This window comes from Sceloporus occidentalis, unplaced genomic scaffold (genome assembly GCF_023333645.1).
Source record: "Sceloporus occidentalis isolate IW3139 unplaced genomic scaffold, rSceOcc1.0.p SCAF_20, whole genome shotgun sequence".
Taxonomy (NCBI): Eukaryota; Metazoa; Chordata; class Lepidosauria; order Squamata; family Phrynosomatidae; genus Sceloporus; species Sceloporus occidentalis.
This window is the reverse complement of record NW_028317000.1, coordinates 14312877-14336592: the sequence shown is the minus strand read 5'-3', so window position 1 is coordinate 14336592 and position 23716 is coordinate 14312877. Positions and strand designations below refer to the sequence as shown.

The following is a 23716-nucleotide window of genomic DNA, read 5'->3' as shown; positions in this document are numbered from 1 at the left end:
TCGGGGATAAATAAAATATCGCCGGTTATTACCCACCGACAGGAGCACAAGCGGGAGAGATAATAAGGGAGGGAAAAGAGGGTTTTAATCAAATGCTTCAGAGCTCGGAGCCGGGCTGGCGGTCGACAATGGAAGGCGCGCCGCAACCTAACAAGATCGCGCACTCCCAGGACAACCGTCTCCTTGCCTTGGATAAGAATTAGCCACACTGTTTGGAAAAATGCATTTGGGGGATTACGCTTCCTTGGAAACCATCCTCCTGAGCCAGAACAGCCTTGCGCATCCGCTGTGACGTGTCACAGATGTGGCTGAGCAACATCAGAGTATGGTCAAGATATCAAAAGGGATGAATAAAGGACAATGGACAAACTAGGACAATGTGCCGCAGTGTGCTTTTGCCTGAGCCGACTGGGAAGGGCATGGTTTTACGTATATAACAGATGCACAGGTAAAACTGGGACTCACAAAACATACATTAGATAATTGTGTTGAATAGTGGTGTGAGCGTTGGACTACGACTCTGGAGACTAGGGTTCGATTCCCCACTCGGCCATGAAACCAAATAAGTCCCACTCTCTCAGCCGCAAAGGATGGCAATGGGAAACTCCCATGTGAGGAAACGTTGCCAAGAAAGCCCTGGTCGCCTTAGGGTCACCATAAGTCAAAAATGGCTTCAAGGCACACAAGATAAACACAAAAACAGGTATTCTGAAATCCTAAACAAATAAATCTGGAATCCAAAACTATTATGATCCCAGCAGTTTCGGACAAAGCACATCCGACCTCTGCGTGCCTTTTAAACATTTGCGCAAACATCTATTTCTTCCCTGCCTTTTAGAATCCGCCACAAAGGTATGGACTCCAAACGCAAAGTGTGTCCATTTCTAGGTTCGTTCTGAGACTGTGTAAATCTATTACATTTTGCTTTAAAGAAGAAATTAAACAAAATGGATTGCTACACATCCCTCCTACATCCTTTGTTTGCCAGAGCACTCACTCCTCAGCGTGAAATTCCTCATTGCCTTAGCTACCAGGTTTAGCTTTACAATGAAAGGCTGGGATTTTATGCTTGTGGAGTGTGTGTGTGTGTGTGTGTGTGTGTGTGTGTGTGTGTATATATATATATATATATATAGAGGGAGAGAGAGAGAGAGAGAGAGAGAGCCTTGGAGATCTGGAATGGAGCCCAAGGGGGAAATATGAGCAATTGTTTATAGACAGGAATGAAAACCCGTTGGGCAACCTTGGGCACCTCACACTCTCTCAGCCTCAGAGGATGGCAATGGCAAACCCACTCATGCCAAGGCAACCTTTGGGTTGCCATAAATCAGAAACAACCTGAAGGCAAACAATGCTCAACTCAGCAAGGCATGGATGTAACCCATTGAAAAGCAAAACTGCCTTGGAAGGTGCTGGACTCTCCTTCTTTGGAGGTCTTTAGATAGATGTTGGATGGACACCTGTCAAGGGTAAGGTTGCCACTTCAAGCTCATCCTGAGGCTTCCAGACCAAAACCGGAGATGTGGAAATGGACTTTGGTAATGCCAAGAAGCGTTATATATTAAGTGCCAACCACAGTGGTTCACACCTTGACATTCAAACATGTATGGAGAACATGCACAGAAGAACCAAGAGGTCCAGCTGGCCTCCTTTCGGCATTCACCTTTTGAGATGGAGGCAGCCCTGAGAAAGTGGAGGAAAAAGCTCTCCGATCCCCAATTGCAAAGTTGCTCCAAAGTCAAGACATGGCCAAAGGCTTCTGCCAAGTTGAGATGACCAACCATGCGATCAATGGCGACAAGGTAGATCAGGTCCTCCTGGGTCAGAAGAAGCAAAGTGGGGTAGACCAATGGTTCCCAATGGTTTTGGACTTCAGCGCCAAGCTGGCTGGGGCTTCGGGGAGATGAAACCCACAAACATGAAGGGCCAAGGTTTGGGAATTGCTGGGGTCGACCAAAGTGACTGCCGATTAGCCATCCAAGTTGGCAGCTACATGGCATTTGGGGGTAGACTTGCCATAGTGGAATGTGACAAAGCCTTTCCTTGTGTCTATCCTGTAGTTCAGCTCCATGGATGAACCTGGGTTTTTGTATTGGCCTAAAGAGAAGCAAAGCATTGGTGCCATTAGGGGGGTGCGGACCACTGTTGGAGGAGGTTAACACCAAAATAACCGTCTATATAATTATTTTGGTGTCTGACAGTGGCACTTGGAGCGGTCCGTACCCTGTGCATGCCCCCAGTATGACACCATTGCTTTCATTCTCTTTCGGCCTATGCAAAAATCGAGGGTCATCCATGGAACTGAACCGCCGGACCGATAAAAGCAAGGGTTTTATCTCACCACGCAATGGAAAGCCTGCCCCAAAATGCCATCTTCTCCGATAGCTGCCAACTTGGATGGCTTTAAAAGAAATAGAGGATAAAGCTATGTAAGGCCACTAAGTCAGGAGGGAGCAACAAATCGGTACCAGTTTCATATCCTTCCCCCATTCAGGGTTTTTTAAAAGAAGCGCGAGTTGTTTCCATCCCAAATGCCCTTATTATGTTCTTATTCAAAGTAATTAATTTCCATCCCTCCTTTTTACCAAAACGGGACCCGAGGTGGCTCTCAACGCAGATTAAAGGAAAATACAGTTGCAAACAATCCGAAGAGCAGGGGAAATGTAAATGCACCAGGCAAAGTATCCCATTAAAACCAGTGCTAATTACAAAATAGTTAAAGCAGATTGATAAAAGTATTGCAACCTCCACTGAAAAATCGGTAGTAACCACATACCCTCCAAAGGTATTTGTTGTCGCCGCGTGCCGGCGAGGCATTTCTGACTTATGGCAACCTTAAGGTGAACCGATTTCTTGGCAAGGTTTGTTCAGGGAAGGTTTGCCGTTGCTACGCTTTGAGGCTGAGAGAGTGCGACTCGCCCAAAGTCAGCCATTGGGTTTCCATGGCTGAGCCAGCGTTCGAACCCTGCTTTCCAGAGCCATAGTCCAACACAACACACCATGCTGGCTCTTACATATAAGGCGACAACATTACAAATCCTACAAACTAGCAAGCAAACAACTTTATTTACATCTACGTCTACCAAAATTACATACCATTTGACAATATTCATTTATAAGGTTGACGAATGACTTCCAACTTGCCAGTTCAGCTTGGCACCAGAGTTCTCCAATAAGTAAGGCTCAATGGCTCCCAAAACTACAAATCCTACAATTCCGTAGTATTAAGCCGGGCACCTAAACTGCTTTAATTCTGCATATATATGGATATACCCTTGCCCAACACTCAAACCAGTACAACATGCCAATGTTTGGTAATTGTTAGTAATTTTAGTGCCAGTGGTCTTTGTGAGATGTCTCCCTCTCGTGTGCCAACGTAATCGTCCGGCTTTGTGTGCGAGAGGCACTGCGATTCAATATGGCGGGCACCACTGAGTGCTTTACCTAAGATAGCAAAATGTCTTGGGCTAACACTAAGCAGAGAGCCACTGTGGCATAGTAGTTTGAGACAACAACTCTGGAGACCAGAGTTCGAATCCCAGCTCAGCCACGGAAACCCAATGGGTGACCTAGGGTAAGTCATACTCTTTCAGCCTCTGAGGATGGCACTGGCAAGCCTCCTCTGAACAAATCTTGCCAAGGAAACCCCAGGATAGGTTTGCCATAGGATCGCCATAAAGTCAGAAATGACTTGAAGACACACAGCACAGACACATACCACATCGCAAACCTCCTCTGAAGAAACACACTAGGTTCCCTTTAAGGCTGCCATAAGACTTGAAGGTGGCACAACAACAGCGACATCAGACTTGCCATAAGACTTGTAGGCAGCACAATAACAGCAACCAAAAAGTAGAGACGGAGAACCAACATGGTGCAGGCCATGAAACCCATTGGGTGCCCTTAGGCAAGTCACACACTCTCAGCCTCGGAGGATGGCGACGCCAAACCTCCAAACAAACCTTGCCAAGAAAAACCCAGGATAGCTTCGCCATAGGGTTGCCATAAGTCGGAAACGACTTGGAGGCACGTAACAACAACAAACCACCAAGCAGCCCACACACACCAAGCGACACGGATGAATTCTTTCCATGGCAGCTGGCACATATTGCCCTGTCTTTTCGTAACGCAACCTCTCACACTGGGGTTTGCACCCACTTATTTCTGCAAGGAGCCAGACGTGTTCCTCTTAGGCTTCCTTTTCTCCGAGAGGCAAGAGTTAACCAAGAACCCAAATGCCGCCGCTGCTGTTGCTGATGCACAAGGCAGCGGCGATTGTGCCTCACTTGGCAGTTATCAACATCAAATTTATCTGCCATGTTACATTGCTCAGCCATTTCCTTTGTTTGCAGAAAAACCTCTCCCTTCTTTTTTTGGAGGCCTGTGTGCGCTTGACTCCTCCACAGTCTTTGCTACCTTGGATGGCCTCCGATCATCGGCAGTTTTCACACCCCGGGGCGACATTGCTGCGTTTTTTATTTATCGCCCTTTTAAGCTAAGAGTAAGAACTCCCAGTTCTAGTCTTGGGGTAAATGTTGGGGCATAGAGCAACCCAGGGAGGGCAAAGCTGGCAACCTTCCTGATCAGTCAGAAGGCAAACAAGGATTCGGTCAGTGCTGGATGGGGTTACATTCCCAAAAATCTGAGGTTTGCAATCTTGGACATACTCCTAGACTCTGATTTGAACCCAGGTTTTCAGTGGTGCATTTGCACATCTAAAATTGGCACACCAGCTGCACCTGTTCCTCAATAGACTACATGCCTATGACATCCAAATTTGTTCACTGTACCGACAAACCGTGGCGAACAAAACCTCCGACAAAGAAGCTCCTTTTGCAAAGCCAGCGTCCCCCTTTCGCCTCATCCTCTGCCTTGCTGGAAGGTTTTTAGCAGCATCGGCATTTAGCACATGGAGGAACATGGTCGGAGAAACACAGATTTCTCTGCATTTCTGCCCCAAATGCAGTGAAGCTTAAGGTGGAACAAAAGCTGGAATCTGCTCTAGCCAATCCTACAATGGGTTTGCCTGCACCAGGGGAGATTAAACAGCAGCTCCTTCCAGAATTCTTTACTGAGCATGCATCAAATGCAAAAGCAGGAGGACAGATCAGCCTGCCTTATCACCTCATGAGACCATTATATTCAATGGGACTCGAGCATCCATGGATTTTGGTACCCAACGGAGGGTCCTGGAGCCAAACCCTAGCGGATACCAAGGACCCCCAATGTATATCCCAAACAGCAAACCTCAATTTTGCCAATTTATATAAGGGACACCATTTTACTATTCGTTATACATAATGGGACTTGAGCATCCATGGATTTTGGTATCCAAAGTGGCATCCTGGAACCAAACCCTAGCGGATACCAAAGGCCCACTGTACATTGCAAAAAGCAAGATTCAATTGTGCCATTTTATATAAGGGACACCATTTTACTATCCACTATATTTAATGGGACTTGAGCATCCATGGATTTTGGAATCCACAGCGGATACCAAGGACCCCACTGTATTTAACTGAGCATCTATGGACCAACGTTGCTCTTTTAGAATTAAGCAAGGTTGCCATTTACGCATTCTGTTTTACTCTGCAATGTTTATTGTAACAGCTTGTTCTGGTAAGGGTTTTTTTTTCTTCCTTTCTTTTTTTAACACGTTGTTGTGTTTTACTCCTTCTGCGGCCTCGTTGTGGATCCCCTGCGTGTCGAGTGAAAGGGTGATTTTCGGGGGGAAAGGAAAAAGCATTCAGCCACGGGAATAAATAAAACATTGCATTCATTCATTAGTTCCCATTATCAACAATGGGTTCACAGCCTTTCCGCGCACAAAAGGTCTCACTTTGGGTTCTCCAACCCATCACTCCCACTTCCTTCATTCCAGAAGCCTAATTTAAAGGGGGAAAACATTACAACCAAACACCCTTTTCGTTTGCGGATATGGTTAAATAATCTGGAGTCAGAAATATTGGCTGATCTATTGCAAATCGCCAAAAGACTTATGAATGGAGTCATATCTGGTAGGTCTTTATTTGAGAGCCAGCGCGGTGCAATGGTTTGAGCGTCGCAATGTGACCCTGGAGACCAGGATTCGAGTCCCCGCTCGGCTATGTAAACCCATTCTTGGGCAAGTCACACTCTCTCAGCCTCAGAGGATGGCAATGCCAATCCCCCTCCGAAGAAACATGCCAAGAAAACCCCATGATAGGTTCACTTTAGGGTTGCCATAAGTCGTTCGGAAATGACTTGGAGGGACACAACAAGTTTCTAGCATCGCAGAGGAATGGCGATCGGTCCAAGGCTATTCAGCCAAGGAGGGATTTGAACCCAGGTCTCCCAAGTCCTAATGCAACAACGCAAGGCTGGCTGCACCTTGGCAGCGCAAGGAGGGTCAACCCCAACTTCAGTTCTAGGATCTCCAGGTAAAGCCATGGAAGACGGAGATATTCTGGACGTTGCAACTCCCCTCTCTTGAAAGCAATGTTTCCAAAATCTGATCATCTATTCGCTATCCATCCCTGGATTGGTGCCTATCAGTGTCCTTTGAATCCTCAGGAGATCCTTCGCCTCTGGCTGTTGCACATGTGTGTGGGTCCATGAATCAGTTGTGCTCTTCCGCTTCCCACCACATCAATCTCCTCCGACCCCGGAGACTGAAAATCTCTGTTTCATTGGATCAAATTTGCTCCAGTCCAAAAAGTTGCTCTTCCGCGCATTATTCCAGAAAGCTCCACAGATTTATCTGCTGAAACGAATGGCTCGGAGTGTGTGTTTGTGTGGCGTGTGAGAAGATGAACCTTGTCATTTGACACTGCCGCACAATGCTAAAATCACAACAGCACTGGTGGTTATTATTATTATGGGGAGAACGAAGATGGTGGCCATGGAGAGAGACAATGCGCAGAGGCGCATGCAGAGATTGCAGAAGCATCCTTTCTGAATTGAAATCCAAAACACCTGGAGGACCAAAGTTTGGGGATGATGGGTCTAAAGAGTCTGCATTATTATTATTTTGAAGAAGGCCTCAAAACACAACACCTATTGCAGCTTCGGAGGTGGCACCATGCGGACCTCTGAGTTCCAGACTATGCAACCCTTGCTCTAGAACAGCGGTTCTCAACCTTTGGCTCTCCTAATGTTTCGGACTTCAACTCCCAGAAGCCCCAAATGATCTGGGAGCTGAAGTCTACAATGCCTGGGGGACCCAAGGTTGAGAACCACTGCTCTAGAACCTGTCAGACTAGGCCGACCTTGCTCTAGAACCCAGGCCTTTTTGCTTCTGTTCCAGATGCTTCGCATCCAGCTGCAAACATTGAACACTTCTCCTCTTCTTCTCCTTTTCTTCCTCTTTAGAAACCGTAAGCGAGGCGGATTGTTCCGGATTTCCGCACCGGAGAGATGCTTTCTAGGCCCAAGATGGGAGGAGAAGAACATCGGGCTCCTCCTCTGCTATTGAACCAGAGCAGTGTCCTTTCCCCTTCTTCCGATGGACCATTAAAGGAGCCATCAAAAGTCAACGTGGAAAAGGAAATTCAGAAAGATCTCTACGTGAGCAGGGAAAAGAAAAGGCCGGAGCAGAAACGACTATTCAAGCTTTTAATGGCCTGGCAATCCAGGGACCCCCTGGGAAGAAGCGCACAAAGGAAGACGCTTTTCTGTAATCTCCCCGAGAGAGAGAAGGAAGGAAGGAAGGCTGTTTGATGAAAGAATTTCGCTCCCGAAAGTTTGGAAGCCGGCGCCGGCTTTGCGAGACGCAAAAGAGCCATCCGCCATTGTACTGGCCAAGACAATATGACCGGTGCTGAGAGCGAGGGTCCTGCGGATGCGACGTCTCTGACTCTTTTGAATTTGTGTCAACACAAAAACACACAGGTGCGGAAAGAAAGGGGGCATGTGTGTATCCATCGATGCGTCTCGCCGCTACAGTTCCAGCTAAACCGTAGCCATCAAGATACCAGGAATTTGGCATAGACACCTAGGTTGCCCAGGGCTGTCTGCCTTGGGGTCATTTTGCTTTTATTTGTTGTATTGTTTTTCAATATTAATACAGCTTTGACTTTGGAGGGTTTGGTTATTATTCACGGATTTGGTTAATATGTTGTCTCTAGGACTCTCTAGGTCCTCCAGCGTGACTCTATGGCCAACGTCCGTCAGAAGTCAGATCAGAGGACTGAGAGATTCCTAGAGAGAACTCTTCCCTAGGCCTTTGTAGCTCTTCCAGAGCAACTCTACGGTCAACGTCTGGCAGATGTTGACCACAGAGTTGCACTGGAGGACCTAGAGATTCCTAGAAAGAACACTCCGCTAGGCATGTGTAGCTCCTCTGGCGCAATTCTATGGTCAATGTCTGGCAGATGCTGACCACAGAGTTGCACTGGAGGACCTAGAGATTCCTAGAGAGAAGACTCTACTAGGCCTTTCTTACTCTGACGCTGAAGCTGGGCTTGGGAAGGCTTTAGGCAATTGTATGTACTGTCTCCCTTTGCAGGACTCCTGAACGCTTCCCATTATCGTTAAAACAAAAACAGTCCAGTTGCCTGATAAGGGGAGAGAAGCAGAAGGAACAGATGAGATAGCGCTGGGACGGAGGGGAAGAGAGACCAGAGAGGAAGAAAAGGAATAAGAGAAAGAAGCACCAAGATGGTGGGGGATGCGGGGTTGGATGGCCATCTGTCAATGGGGATGCTTTGATTGAGAGTTCCTGCATGGCAGAATGGGGTTGGACTGGATGGCCCTTGTGGTCTCTTCCAACTCTATGATTCTATGATACTAAATATGAAAAGTTGGGTACTTTTGCACGCACATAACCTGGTGTGGATTTGGACTGAGTTTTGGGAAATCCAAGAGCTAGTCCTAAAAATCACAGCGTAACCTTGGACCACTCTCTCTCACTCTTAATTTGTGCTTTCCTATCGGTAGCTGTCATGTTGGTGGAAAGGCAAGGCTTATATTGAAAATTACATAAATAAACCTTGACCTCCCACCACCACCTTGTCTCCGGCTCTCACCACCGGACCAGAATTCAAAATGCCCAAAGTTCAGATGCTTCAGCCGCAAGAGGCATCCGACGTCCAGCGGTCCAGGGTCAGAAGCCAGAGATTAGAACAGAATCGGAGAGGGAGCCGAGCCTGTCGACAGTCCAAGGGTCATCAATCAAGCGCTCACAATAACCAGGTAAGGTCCAGAGGTAAGCTGAAAGTTTGCTTCCAGCAGAATGAGTGGAAGAGGCACCCTGAAGTGGAAGAGAGCGCATGGCAGAGCGCATTTAAAGTGCGCATCTCCCAGCTGGGAAGTCAGGTTTTTGCGAGCCTCTAGGCAACTGTATGCAATGCTCCCTTTTGCAGGACCCCTCCAAACACTTCAAAAAGTATGTCAGTTCTCTACTCATGGTTGCAGAACATCATGGAACCAAAGAGTTGGAAGAGACCACAAGGGTCATCCAGGCCAACCCCTTTCTGCCATGCAGGAACTCTCAACCAAAGCATCCCCATTGACAGATGGCCATCCAGCCTCTGTTAAAGACCTCCGAAGAAGGAGACTCCATCACTCTCCAAGGCAACATCTTCCACCGTCAAACAGCTCTAACTGTCAAGAATGCCCAATGGCAGAGACCAGCAGGCACAGGTGGCCCAAGCCAGAAAGTTTGCTGGTTTTGGAGACGAGAAACTGGGCAGAAACTGGAGGCCGAACAAAGGACGCAGCCTCGGAAACGTTTTGGAGAAGAGACCGGACATGAGGGACTTGCAAAAAGGGACTTTCGCCCCTCTCTGCCCATACCAGCCTGGCATCACCATCTCCGCTTGCGTCCAACCCGACCGACAAAGTAGGCACTTTCGAGATCCGTAAATTTCAGTTCAAAACAGTTAATTATCCCTTCTGCCAAACTCAAATGGGGATTAAAAGCACTTGAGCCCATTAAGGACACACATAAAATTCCCTTTTAATTAAAAGAGAGGGAAAAGAGAGGGAGAGGGAAGTTTCGAGTTCGCGCGGTGGCACAAATCTCAAAGGCCAGCGCCAGTATTGGAGGGGTTTATATGGAGTTTCTAGTCTTCCTTAGCCCCCAAAGTCAGGGATGCCTAGTGCCCCCCTAGTTCTAACATCGAGATTCGGTCTAATTTTTGCAAACGCAACATTTCCTGGTTACGGAAAGACCCTTTTCACGGCTCTGTATTTCACAAAGTAAATGAAAGGGGCACACAATCCTTAGCTACTTAGCACTCTCTTCAAACCATTGCAGAATGTATAGATTCCGGCCCCAACAGACTTTTTTGGAGCAGGATTCAATCCAACTCAGGTTTTCGCCTCGCGCCTTCCACGCCAGGGTTCGCGCCAGGAATGTGTAAGCCGGCGGGTAAGGCGTTCCTCTGAGCATGTCCATTTCCACACCTCTTTGGGATCCAAGCCGGCTTCAAACTCAACATTGGCCTCATTAAAAGTTAGCCACTGGGCGAATATGGATCTGCGATGCTGCCTCTGACTCAGCTGCGCAACGTTTTCAGTCCCAGGACTCCGCTTTGAAAGACGGGAAGAAATAACAGAAGCAGAGGGTTGAAGTGGTCATCCAGTTTCAGCAGTCATCTAACTTCAGTGGTCATCTAGCTCAACCCACTGCCGAAATAAGATTCCCATCCTCTGATTAAATCCTTCCAGCAAAGACGACCACAACACTCTGCTCCAGACTTTGGTCCCCATTTTAAGCATTGCTGGACCTATTGGGTTCAGTACTTCCAATATCTCCTTCCAAGTTCGGATTAAAACCTGGAGCAGATTCGCAGAACCCACAGTGCTACCAGTTTCAGATTTCTCTCCAGACGTCTCCAGTTTCGGACGAATGACTGGTTTTAGAGGCAGCCTATATGCACTTTTGGATTTTGGCCGAGTGGACACAGCGGGACGTACTTCTGAGTAAATGTACATTGGGTTTCCCAGGGGGGGAAACGGAGAGGCTTTCAAACACAGCAGCTGTATTTAAACCTTACGAGCCAGAAATCCTTGCTGATCTACTGCAAATCACCCAGAGATCTATGAGTAGATTCTAATTGATCTTCCCTGATCCTCTGGATGGGAGACTGGCAAGAAATACCTGGTGCTCTAAGCTCTATTTTCGGAGGAAGGGACCAGCAAAACCATGGTCACTCTGCATGCGATGGAAACATTTTGCAGCTTCCGTAAGCAGATTTAAATACCCTCCAGGCAGCCGATCCCATCTGATCTTGGAAGTTAAGCAGGGGCAGCTATAGTCAGTACTTGGATGGGAGATCGCCAACAAATACCGGGTTCTGTAGGCGCTATTTCGGAGGGTCTGGCAAACCCATGGTCATTTTGCATGGGATGGAAACCTCTGACTTCTTCCATAGGAAGACTGAAATATCCTGAAGGCATCAGATCCCATCTGATCTTGGAAGCTAAGCAGGGTCAGTACTTGGATGGGAGACCGCCAATGAAAACTAGGTGTTGTCGGCTCTATTTCAGAGGAAGGATCTGGCAAAACCACCTCTGAGGATGCCTTGCCCGCATGTATGAACTTCATGGCATTGCCTTACGCTGGCAGGCAAATTGAAAGCATACATACACATCCTCTGGTCTAAGATATGAAAAATCGAGAACTACAATAGTCTTCATTGTCTGCTTCAAAGCAATGTCAGTAATCTTGGTCATCTTTCTTGTGGTCTTCATGTTCATCTCCAAATCCTCTTTTGCACCTTCTTCCTTGACTTTCTTCCGCAGTCGTTCCAAACCTTTGCTGTTTTCTGAGAGTAGCCTGATATCATCTGCGTATACTAAATAGTTCGGGTTCCTTTCCTCCAGTTTCCACGATTTCTTCCCATGACGCTAATCCTGCTTTACGTATATGTTAATATCTCCTTTAATCACACTTTACTCCCAGTACAAGGACTCATGGTGGCCAAACAATAGGAAAAATAGATCCCAACATAGGCGCACATTCCCAAGGAACAAGCAGCATAGCAAAACCTCTTCCGCCATGATGCTTTTCGGAGACTACAAATCCCACTGTCCATGCCGGCAAATGGGAAATGTAGAACATGGGGATGGCGCATGCAGAAGAAGACCAACGTTGTATGAAAATGGCACTTATCACCATCCCTGTGGCTGCAAGCCTATGCATAGTTTAATAGGGAGCGTGCACTTTTGACTCTGCCTATTTTCGACCGCGTCGGTCCTCCTTGAAAAGCACGCCGAGCTTTAAACAAAGATCTCTGTTCAGCTGAAACACAACCTTTTAGCTTTTTAATTAGAAACGCAAACACTCTTGCAAAGGAGCGTTTCCATCTAAGGTGAAGTCAGACTCTTGATGGAGAAAAGAAAACAGGTATTCGACCTCCAAACCTCTATCCAAGCATGCCTTAGCCTTTATGTTGCTGCTCTCTCAGCCTCAAAGGATGCCAATGGCGGACCCCCTCTGAACAAACCTTGCCAAGAAAACCCCAGGATTGGTTCGCCTTAGGGTCGCCATACATCTGAAACTTGGAGACACACAACAACAATTTGTTGTGACACAATCCATGGCCATGCAAGGATTCAAACCCTGGTCTCCAGAGTCATCGTCTGAAGCTCAAACCATGCAGGCTCTCACAAAATTGCATGTGCTTGTTGTTTTGCCTTCGAATCGTTTCCGACTTACGGTGACCCTACAAGGTAAACCTATTGTAGGGGTTTTTCGTCGGGGGGAGGGTTGCGATTGCCATCCTCTGAGGTTGAGAGAGTGTGACTTGGCAAAGGTCACCCAATGGGTTTCCATGGCCAAGCGGGGATTCGAACCCTGGTCTCCGGAGTCATGGCCCAAGGCTCAAACCGCTACACCATGCTGGCTCTAATAGCATTATCATCCCTTGCATTCAAATGCATCACAGGTCCCAAACACACTGCAGAAACAACCCAGTTTGAGACCGCTTTAAGTGCCCTGGCTCAGTGCTAGGGAATGCTGGGAATTGTAGTTTATTATGGCACCAGAGCTCTTGGACAGATAAGGCTCAATGTCTCCCTAGCATTGAGCCAGGGCAGTCCAAGCGGTCTCAAAAGTGGATTATTTCCGCGGTGTGTTTCGGATCACCGTCCATCAGAAACACTAACAAACGCAGGCACGGAAGAACCAGGATCGAAGCGGCCGACGCTCCTTGCCAGCCTCAGTTTACCCTTCTGTAAAATAGGAACAGCCCTGGCAGATTCTCAACAAGGTTCTGCCCAAGGAGAGCCGAGCCGGAAGATTATAAAACCAAGGCGAGTTGTGATTTTCACATTATGAGACGAACAAAGAGGATTGCGCGGCGGATAGATTTGCCAGACCCCCTTTCCCCGCCCAGAAAATAAAAATGTAATCTCGGTGCATGCGAGGCGAAACGGCCGCGGCGCAACCCGGCGTGCCTTTCTGGTGACGAGATCAGTTTTTTAAACCTGTTTGCAAGATCAGGTTCAAATCCCATCTTTGCAATGAATATATACACATACACACAAAACCGACAGCCGAACACTCAGGATTGCAAATCACATTTCGGGGAGGGAAAAAGAAATAAATGAATTATAGCCTGGCGACTTATTTTTCGTGTATTTTCTTTGCTGCGGGGAGAGGAATTATTCGTGTAAAATTTATCTCCGGACGATGCTTTGAACCGCTCGCGAACCCCGCCGAAAAAGACGCGGAACGGCACAGAAAATCTCCAATATCGCCATTTGCTACAGCCCTGGTTTTGTGTTTCTGCGATCGGAAAAGGTGGAAGGAAAGAAGGCCAGGAGGGTTGCAAAGGGGGAAGGCCATTTTGTGATTTCAATCTTCAAATACTTGGAAACAGCAAGCAAACACACCCAGAACCAATCTGGAATGTGGAGCCGAACTCGGGTACGGACGTTGCAAAGGCACGATAAGGAGCGAATTCTCAAGAGCGATAATGCCTCCGCCGACAAAATATTCCAGAGAGGCCCTCTGCGAACTGTACAGCAGGAACACTATATACGTCAATGTATGCATATGCGCGACAAGAGGCCCTTCACTCAAGGTGCATCGGAATAGTGCGGTTTGGCACCACTTTAACTGCCATGGCTCCATCTTACACAATCCTGGGATTTGTCGTTTTGGGGAGGCACCAGGCCTCTTTGGCAGAGAAGGTGAAAGACCTTCTAAATCTACAAATCCCAGGATTATTCAGGATGGATGATGATGATGATGATGATGATGATGATGATGATGATGATGATGATGATGGTATATTTATATCCTGCCCTTTCCCCAAAACTGGGACTCAATGCGATTTATAATATTAAAAAAACAGGATGAAGCTGCAGCATTTAAAGTGGCGTCAAACTGCATCATTTCTACAGAGCAGACACACTGATGTAGGCTGCAGAAATAATCCAGTTTGACACCGATTTAGCTGCCATGGTTCAATGCTGTGGAATTTGTTGTGGCGGCAGAGCCCTCCGACAGAGAGGGACCAATAAACGCATCGCAAAACGACCATTCCCAGAAATCCGTCGCATTCAGCCATGGCAGTTAAAGCGGTTTCAAACTGGATTATTCCTACAGTGCGGCCGCAGACACACCCCCTCAAGCGAATCTGGGCTTGTTTTCTTCTCATATAGAAGAAAACATCATTTTAAAAAATTCAGAAGTTTTCTCCTCCATGAGAATTATGGTCTGGTATGGTGTGAAATGGCATGGCATGGCATGATATGATGGATGGATGATAGATAGATAGATAGATAGATAGATAGATAGATAGATAGATAGATAGACAGGGCACAATCGCTTTGCAAAACAAAACTGACTTTTGCTGAAATACAGTTTTGAACCAAATACAATGTGGCTCAAAATGCTCTATTTATTGTGCAAAGAACCTCGGGATGCCTGGCTTCCATGGAGGGATGGAAACTCTCAGAGTCGGCTGGCAATTCTTCCGTGTCGGGACACCGTTCCTTCCTGAGGATTCGAAAAACCGGTAACAATGGCCCTAAGGCGCGCACATATATGCGCATATATGTATTAGAAAAATGCCTCCTTGCAGGGGCTGAAAGGCAGAATCGGTGCAAATTCCCAAAGCTGGCCTGCAACATATCGGTGCTTCAGGTGGGACTCCAAAAAAGCCTTTCTCTCTTTTGACAGACGCAAGCGTGACAGCTGTCTGGCACAGACCGGCGTGATATGAACCGTGATGTGCTAATTCCGATGGCACGAGGGCAGGGAAAAGCCTGGCCAGGAGTTGCATCCATGCTGAGCCAGCCTTGCCCATTTAATGCTCTTCCGTTGCCCTTCGCTCCAAAAACTCTTTCCTCTTTCCCAGAATCCCTGACCATTGACCAAGCTGGCTGGGGATGCTGGGAGCTGGAGTCCAAAATACTTAGATGACCAAAGTTTGGGCATCACTGGCATAGAACCATGGAGTCGGATGGGATGCCAAAGGGCATCCGGTCCAATTCCTCTGCTATGGAGGAACGCACAACTAAAACACAACCTTGAAAGCTGGACTAAACCCGGAATGGATTCACCGTCCCACTGACCTGGGCTGGATCCACACTGAGGACTTAATTCAGCCATGGCTCAACGTTACAGCATTCTGGGATTTGCAGCCATGGAGTTGCCACCATTTCCCAGGACTGTTCAGTTCCACGCAGCGGTAATAAATTGGGCCGAACACAGAGCTTAATGCCACGCAATGTCTTCCAAGTTTTTAAATAGCCTTTTTGCTTCTTATCTTTGATGGCTGATCAGAGATAACAACAGAAGAAGCTGGCAAGACGGAGCCTAAGGGTTCCCCTCTTCCTCCTTCGCATCATTTCAGTCCATCTTCCAAACTGCGGAAGAGAGGAAGGAGTTGCTTTTGCTTCTAGGTGTGTGACCATTGCTGTTGTTGTTGTTGTTGTTGTGTGCCTTCTTCAAGTCATTTCTGGCTTCTAGCGAAACTATTTATGGGGTCTTCTTGGCAAGGTTGGTTCAGAGGAGGTTTGCCACAGTCATCCTCTGAGGCTGAGAGAGTGTGACTTGCGCAAGGGTCACCCAATGGGTTTCCATATCATGCTTTCCCCCAAAAATTGGGTCTCAAATGCAATTAAAAGTGTACAAAAAGCGAGCATTAAACTACACTTGTCCCTCCATATTCGTGAGGGTTAGGGGCACAAGACCCCCGTGAATATGGAAAAACTGCAAATAACAACAACGCCATGTTTTTACCTGAGAGGGCGCCTCTCTAGGAATTTCTAAGTCCTCCAGCACAACTCTGTGGTCAATGTCTGACAGGTACTGACCATAGAGTTTCACTGGAGGAGCTACAAAGGCCTAGTAGAGTGTCCTCTCTAGGAATCTCTAGGTCTTTCAATGCCACTTTTAGTTAAAGTTGACCATAGAGTTTCACTGGCGGAGCTACAAAGGCCTAGTAGAGTGTCCTCTCTAGGAATCTCTAGGTCTTTCAATGCCACTTTTAGTTAAAGTTGACCATAGAGTTTCACTGGAGGAGCTACAAAGGCCTAGTAATAATATAATAATAATAATAATAATAATAATAATAATAATAATAATAATAATTTATTTATAGCCCGCCCAATCACAAGGAATCCAGGCGGGTTACAACAGTAAAAATAAAGAGAATAAAATAAAATACAATAAATAAATAAAATACCATAAAATTAAAGAGAGCGAAGTGAGTACATTCACAGTGAGGCCTGATGGAAACTGGGCCTCTCTTTGTCATTCCCTCCCAGGTCTGATGATGATGATGATGATGATGATGATGGGATGGAGGGAGGGAGGGCTCTTCTTCTTGAGGCAAGGGTTTTATTTTAATTAATTTTAATGTAATTCTTCTCATTAATTTAAGAGAAGAATTGGGGGACAGAGTGACATAAGTCCCAGTAAATGGGGAGTAGAACTAGGTAGGGAAGGCCTGCTGGAAGAGATCCGTCTTAAGAGCCTTCTTAAATGCTGTAAGAGTAGAAATGTCGTGGATCTCCTTTGGCAGGTCATTCCATGTCTTTGGAGCTGCGATGGAAAAGGCCCTCTGGGTGACTGAAGTTAGCCTAGATTTTATTGGCTGAAGTAGATTCTTCCCCTTCGAGGACCTTAGAGTGTGGGACGGACAGTATGGAAGGAGGCGATCCCTTAAGTATTCTGGACCCAAGCCATGTAAGGCTTTGAAGGTAATCACCAACCCCTTGGACCTTGCCCGGAAACTCATTGGCAGCCAGTGAAGGGATTTCAAAACCGGTGTTATGTGATCGGTACGACGAGTACCTGTAATTAACCTGGCTGCCATATTTTGTACAAGTTGAAGTTTCTGAACTTGGCACGAGGGTAGCCCCATGTAGAGCGCATTACAGAAGTCCAATCGAGAGGTGACCAGCGCATGCACTACTGTTTCAAGGTCTCCCTGCTCCAGGAAGGGGCGCAGCTGGCGTATCAGCCAAAGCTGATAACAAGTGCTCCTGACTGTCGCATCCACCTGAGCTGTCAGGTGAAGCGACGAGTCAAGGAGCACCCCTCAGCTGCGGACAGAGTCTTTCAGGGGAAGTGTGACCCCATCCAGAACTGGCTGACATAATTCCATACCTGGGTTTGGGTTTCCTATAACAAATACCTCCGTCTTACCTGGATTCAGCTTGAGTCGGTTTTCCCTCATCCAGTCCATTACCGCCCCAAGACAGGCATTCAGAGGAGAGATGCCATCCATAGACACTGCATCAGTTTGAGACATAGAGAAATATATTTGGGTGTCATCAGCGTACTGATAACATCCTGCCCCGTGTCTCCGGATGATTTTTCCCAGCGGCTTCATGTAAATGTTAAACAGCATAGGAGACAATATTGCGCCCTGGGGTACACCAAATTTTATCTCTCTTTTAGAAGAGCAACTGTCTCCCAGTGCCACCATCTGGAATCTGCCTGAGAGGTAGGACCGGAACCACTGTAGAACAGTGCCTCCGATACCTAACTCTCTCAGGCGTTCCAGAAGGATACCATGGTCGATGGTATCGAAGGCCGCTGAGAGGTCTAAGAGCACCAGCAGGGTCACGCTTCCCCTGTCGATGCCTAGACGGAGATCATCGACTAAGGCCACCAAGGCCGTCTCAACTCCGTATCCTGCCCTGAATCCGGTTTGAAATGGGTCCAGATAGTAGAGTGTCCTCTCTAGGAATCTCTAGGTCTTTCAGTGCCACTTTTGGTTAAAGGTGACCATAGAGTTTCACTGGAGGAGCTACAAAGGCCTAGTAGAGTGTCCTCTCTAGGAATAATCTCTAGGTCTTTCGGTGCAACTGTTAACATTAACCATAGAGTTGCACTGGAGGACCTAGAGATTCCTAGAGAGAACATATTAATCAAATCCATGAATAATCAAATCCACAAATATCAAAGCCGCAAATATGGAGGGATGAGTGTAGAATGAATGCAGATCTCCCAGCTTTCACACATCATCATCATCATCATCATCAGTTATATCCCACTTTCCCCCAAAACTGGGACTCAAAGCAGCTTAACATTTAAAAGATTGATACAATTAAAAGCATACAAAAAGTGAGCATTAAAACAGAATGAATGCAGATCTCCCAGGTTTCACACTTATTACCATTATCATTATTATTTATATCCCTCCGGTGCTTCAACAAACGAAAGTTCCCAGGATTCCATGTAGGATGGAGCCATGACAGTTAAAGCAGTGTCAAACTGGGTTAATTCTGCAATGTGGAAGCAGCCTTCAAAGCCTCCATCCGCCATAGGGAAGGTGACCCTCGATCACCAGCTACATCAGGATTGGCAACCTCTGGGCATCCATCAGGCATTTTTGACCTAACCCTAATGCCCAGCTGTGGGATAGTAGTCTGAGCATTGGACTACGACTCCAAAGACCAGGGTTCGAATCCCGGCTCAGCCATGGAAATCCACAAGGTTGGTCAAGTCACAGTCTCTCGGCCTCAGAGGATGGCAAGGGCAAACCCCTTCTGAAGAAACATGCCAAGAAAATCCCAGGATAGGTTCTCCTTAGGGTCACCATAAGTCAGGACTCGGGAATGACTCGAAAGCACACAACAACAACAACAACAACAAACCCTCAGCAGATTACACCAACTTTACCACCTTCCAAATCACCGACTGAAACATCTCAGCCTTTCCAATTGCAGCAAACAGACCTCATGCGGAAGGTGGGGAACCCCCGAACGGTGATGTCATGGAGAGGACCATAAGGAGAACTCTAGATGCGCAGCCATATCCACCAAGGTATCTCCATCCTTGGCCTACTCTGCATTGACTGGCAGCAGAGAGCAGGCTTTGACTCAATCTCAACAGATCCATACCAGGATCTGAACTCAGGACCTTGGCCACGCTCAACAGATTCTCCCCCAAAGTGGCATTGAGGGGGCACAACGGAGAGAGCATTGTGAAATAAACATAAGCATAAACATTTTGCACCTTGCCTATGACATTTTTCTCCAATGCCCACATTTCTAGCATTGCAGTCACTTCTTTGCATTGGAGACCAGGGTTCGAATCCCATGTAAACCCACCGGATGACCCTGGGCAAATCATGCTCTATCAGCCTCAGAGGACAGCCATGGCAAAAAACACTCTTGAAGAAATTTGCCATGAAACCCTTAGGGGCGTGATGTCCAAACTCTGGCCCTCCGGGTGTTTTGGACTTCAGCTCCCAGAATCCCAAACCATTGGCCAAGGTGGCTGAGGCTTCTGGGATCTGAAGTCCAAAACACCCGGAGGGCCAGAGTTTGGACATCACTGCCTTAGGGTGACCATAAGTCGGAAACAACTCGAAGCCGAACAACAACAACAGCAGCAGCAACAACTCCAGACTGCTACCTGGTCCCTTTTACAAGGGATGGTTACAAGGGATGGTTCCAAAGGGGAAAACACACCTTGCTTTCCTCATAACTTACCGGTATGTAGGGAGAACCCAAAGCTGAAAGAGACAGAGCGCCTATTCTCACTTTACTCCAGGTCTAGGGGTTGCTCCAGAGTTGCCGCTTCAGGGTTACCCCAAACGGTAGGACTTCCAGGTGCAAAACCTCAGGCCTAGGGATGGACCCAGGTGCGGTCACTTAGCATTAAGTACCAACCAGATTTGGGTTGGTACTTGATGCTAAGTGACCGCACCTGGGTCTCACAGTTTCTCATTCAAACTCATGCGCATGCACAGAGAGTGCATTTTCCTAGACAGCAATCCTAGCTAAAGCAAAATACGGCGCCTTGAGTCCCCTATACCTGGAGAAAGGCAGGATGTAAGTAAATGAGAAATAAAATAATAATAATAATAATAATAATAATAATAATAATAATAATAATGGGGTTGTTCCTTCTCCCAACTTAAAAAGACGGGATCAGGAGCACTGAATGCCGCCTGCTTGCTTCTAGCAAGAGCAGAACGGAGGATGAGTCCTGGCAGCATCACTCAAAACATGCACAGACCCCCTTGGAAAGTCCATACAATGGATCTCTTATAGCATAGGATTTTTGGGTGGGTTTTTCGGCCTCTGTGGCCTTGTTCTGGAAGAGTTTATTGCTGACGTTTTGCCAGCATCTGTGGCTTTGGCACCTTCAGAGAACGCTGGCATGGAAGAGAGCAGGGCATACACAGATTAACATGGAAATCATCCCTCCCAACCTAGAGTCACATATATATATATACCCACTCTCTTCCATGCCAGCCTCCTCTGAAGATGCCAGCCACAGATGCTGGAGAAGCGTCAGGAATAAACTCTTCTAGAACATGGCCACAGAGCCCCAAAAAACCCATAGAAATCTATGGATGCTGGCCATGAAAGCCTTCGATCTCTTCAGCCTGGCAAAGAGTCGGAGGCCACTGCTCATGCCTGGCACTAGGTTGACCAAACCTGGGAACTTTGTACCCTCATCTCCTTAAAATGGGAGACTCTGGGCCTAGGCCTTGAGATGTGGCGACCCCCACAGACCCTACTAGTGGCGCATCCGGCCCCCAAAAGCCTCCATGGGGTGTCCCCACACCGAGCCAGAGGTCCAGAAACCAAGGTGTGTGTCAGCTTGGTGGCAATCCCTGGAGCCAAACCAGTGCCGCTGCAGCATCAGGTGTGCTCCTTCCACCTGAGCCTCTCTAAATACCTGCCACTGTCATTTTTCCTTCCTGCGCTGCCTTTGAAAACATATTTGTCATGCTCTCTCTCCTTCTTCCTTCGCCTCCAAGGCTGCCACCACCTTCCTTCCTTCCTTCCTTCCTTCCTTCCTTCCTTCCTTCCTTGAACTTTAGCTGGTGCAGCCTCAGAATCATCATCATCATTATTAATTATTATTATTATTATCATCATTATTATTATTATCCCTTCTTTCTTCTCTTAGACTCCCAAAGAAGACAACATCCCCCTTCGGCCCCTTCCTCCGAACAAGAAATCAAATTGGCACCTTCTGGGGCTTCCAATATTGGAAGGTGCCGGATCTTCCCATGGCACCGTTTTTAATCCATTTGCAAAGAGGAAGGATGGAGCGTTTCATTTATTTGTCCTCCCTTTTTGGATCCTGAAGGAAAAGGCCCTTTGCAAAGAGAACCGAATTGCAAACAGAGCAATGCAGCCGCACACATAATACACATAGACACAAAATACACATGAATGGATCTCCTTTTTCGGGGGGGAAAAATGTCCTCTTTCAATAGGGACATTATTATATGGTTGCCAAAGAATCCAGGGGGGTTGGGTACACGCACACAAGGCTGTTTGTGTAGCACCCACAATTGCCTGCAACACAACCAGCTAGGAAACAGTCCGACTTGCATGGTTCCTATTGCTGTGTCTGGCCATGCACCATTTCTTTTGCAAATCTCCAATGTTTCGCCCCCTTTTCCTTTCCGAAAACCCCATTTCTAAGCAAAGAAGGCAGCATCACATTGCAAAGGAAAGGTCTGAGCCTTTTTAGTAGGGGGTCCTTTATATATCTTGGGGGGGTCTTCGTCCACGGATCTGCCTTTTGACACCTTCGCCCACCCAAAAAAGGCACCGCCAGCCTTGCCACCCACCGATGGCAAAGGATGCCACCCCTGCAAAGCTGGGAGGGTGAAGAGAAAGGTTGGGGCGAGGATGGAGAAGATAAGAAAATACATGCAATAGACATTTCAAACCCATCTTAGCAAGGTTTGGCTTTTGGGCTCAAATGCAAGATGACAAAGGGAAGCAGTTTTGGTTCTGATTTTATGGGGGGCCATCCCTTGCACACAAACACATCGCACAACGCCGCACACTTGTGTAGCAATGCTCTCTCTCTCTTTGACACACACAGACACACATCACAGTGTCAGGAAGGGGAAAGCCAAGGTTTGTCACCTTGCAGGCGAAAACCAGACTATATAGCAGGAGACTACAGAGAGACAGAGAGGTCTCCCCTTTTTGTATCAGCTAAGTTAAAACCCCAAATATAAGTAAATCACCATCCGCAACCTTTGGCTTCAAGAAAAGGGGTTGTTATTTGTGCCATAAATATAGATACTCCATAAGGAAGGCTCTCTCTGGCAAAAAGGCAGAGCAAGGGGAAGCTCATAGTAAATAATGGAGAGGGAGATGCAAGCAGGCGGTGCAGGATTTGCTCTCTGCCAGGGCTGCTCCCCTCCAATATATACATACAGAGAGATAGAGAGATATAAAGGTTTGCTGCAAAGGTTGGCTCGGATCTTCCCAAATGTGAGTCTTAAAATGGGAAAGGATAGGAAGAGCCCCAAGCCTCTGACAATCTTAGGATCTGGGGGTTGCGTTGGCACCCCTCTTCGGCTTGGCAAACCCACACCAAATATATATGGGTATTAGGAGGAAAGGAAAGGGGGAAAAGGCTGCCTTGCCTCTTCTTCCTCTTCTTTTTCATCCACATCAACAACAATCCTATCACAAACACTGGAATAAACAAGGATTATTCAGCTGTCAGGATGCAAAAAGGCGGGCAAGGGTGGCACGACGATGCCCTCCGCCTTGGGCTGGCATGGACAAAGCCAGGATGGGGAAAGGTTGTTGTTGCTGTTGTGGTGTTTTAAAAAATGGGGGGTTGAGTGTGTTTAAAAAGATATGGGGGGATTGAGAGAGAATAGGAACCCTCTTGTGACCCCCCAAAAGGCACTCAAAAATGTCCTCAAGTCGCCTTCCACGCCCCCCACCCTTGGCATGGCATGGCATGGCACCCCCTTCCATCCTGCCTTTAATATATATATATATATATACACACACACACACACACACACACACACATACACACACCAATTTTCTCCTCCTTTCCAGACAGCAGGCTGTGCCACTGCAGTCTCCAAATATATATACTGTATATATATATATATATGGAAATAATTCCCTTCCCAATGCAAAAGGGCACCCTTTTTGGTATCCACCCCAATGGGCAAGAGACCCCCCAATTCCACCTTGACCCCCAGTTAAAAGATAAGGCTCTTGATCCCCCCCCTTTCCATCCTTTTCTCTGCCCAGCAAAATGCCCACCCAGATGCCCAGGAACCCCACCCACTGCAAAGGGTACCTGTGTGGTCCAAGGCTTTTGGAGGAGGAAGAGGATGAGGATGAGGCAGTGGCCTCACTCCCAGGCTGCAAAGGCGGCTCCAGAGACAATAGGAGAGGATGGAGGAGGAGGAGGAGGGGAGGATGGCGGAGGAAGGATGGAGGATGGCTTGGTCCAGCCCTTGTCGCCTAAGGAGGCTGGAAAAGGATGGAGAGGATGCAGGGATGCAGGGAAGGATGGAGGGCTTGCAAG

The 23716-nt window shown here is 47.3% G+C and overlaps 1 protein-coding gene across 28 annotated transcripts in view; it reads right to left on the bottom strand.

Moving 5' to 3' along the window:
* NRXN2 (neurexin 2) overlaps positions 1 to 23716 on the bottom strand; it is a 277457-nt gene extending 253741 nt beyond the window's left edge. For 27 of the 28 annotated variants that reach the window (XM_089483043.1, XM_089483060.1, XM_089483055.1 and 24 more), the window contains exon 1: positions 23486 to 23716. The gene's annotated coding sequence lies outside the window, so the exon portion shown is untranslated. Of the gene's footprint in view, positions 1 to 17590; positions 17643 to 23485 lie in introns of those variants that run through there. The other variant, XM_089483044.1, reaches the window with a different exon arrangement.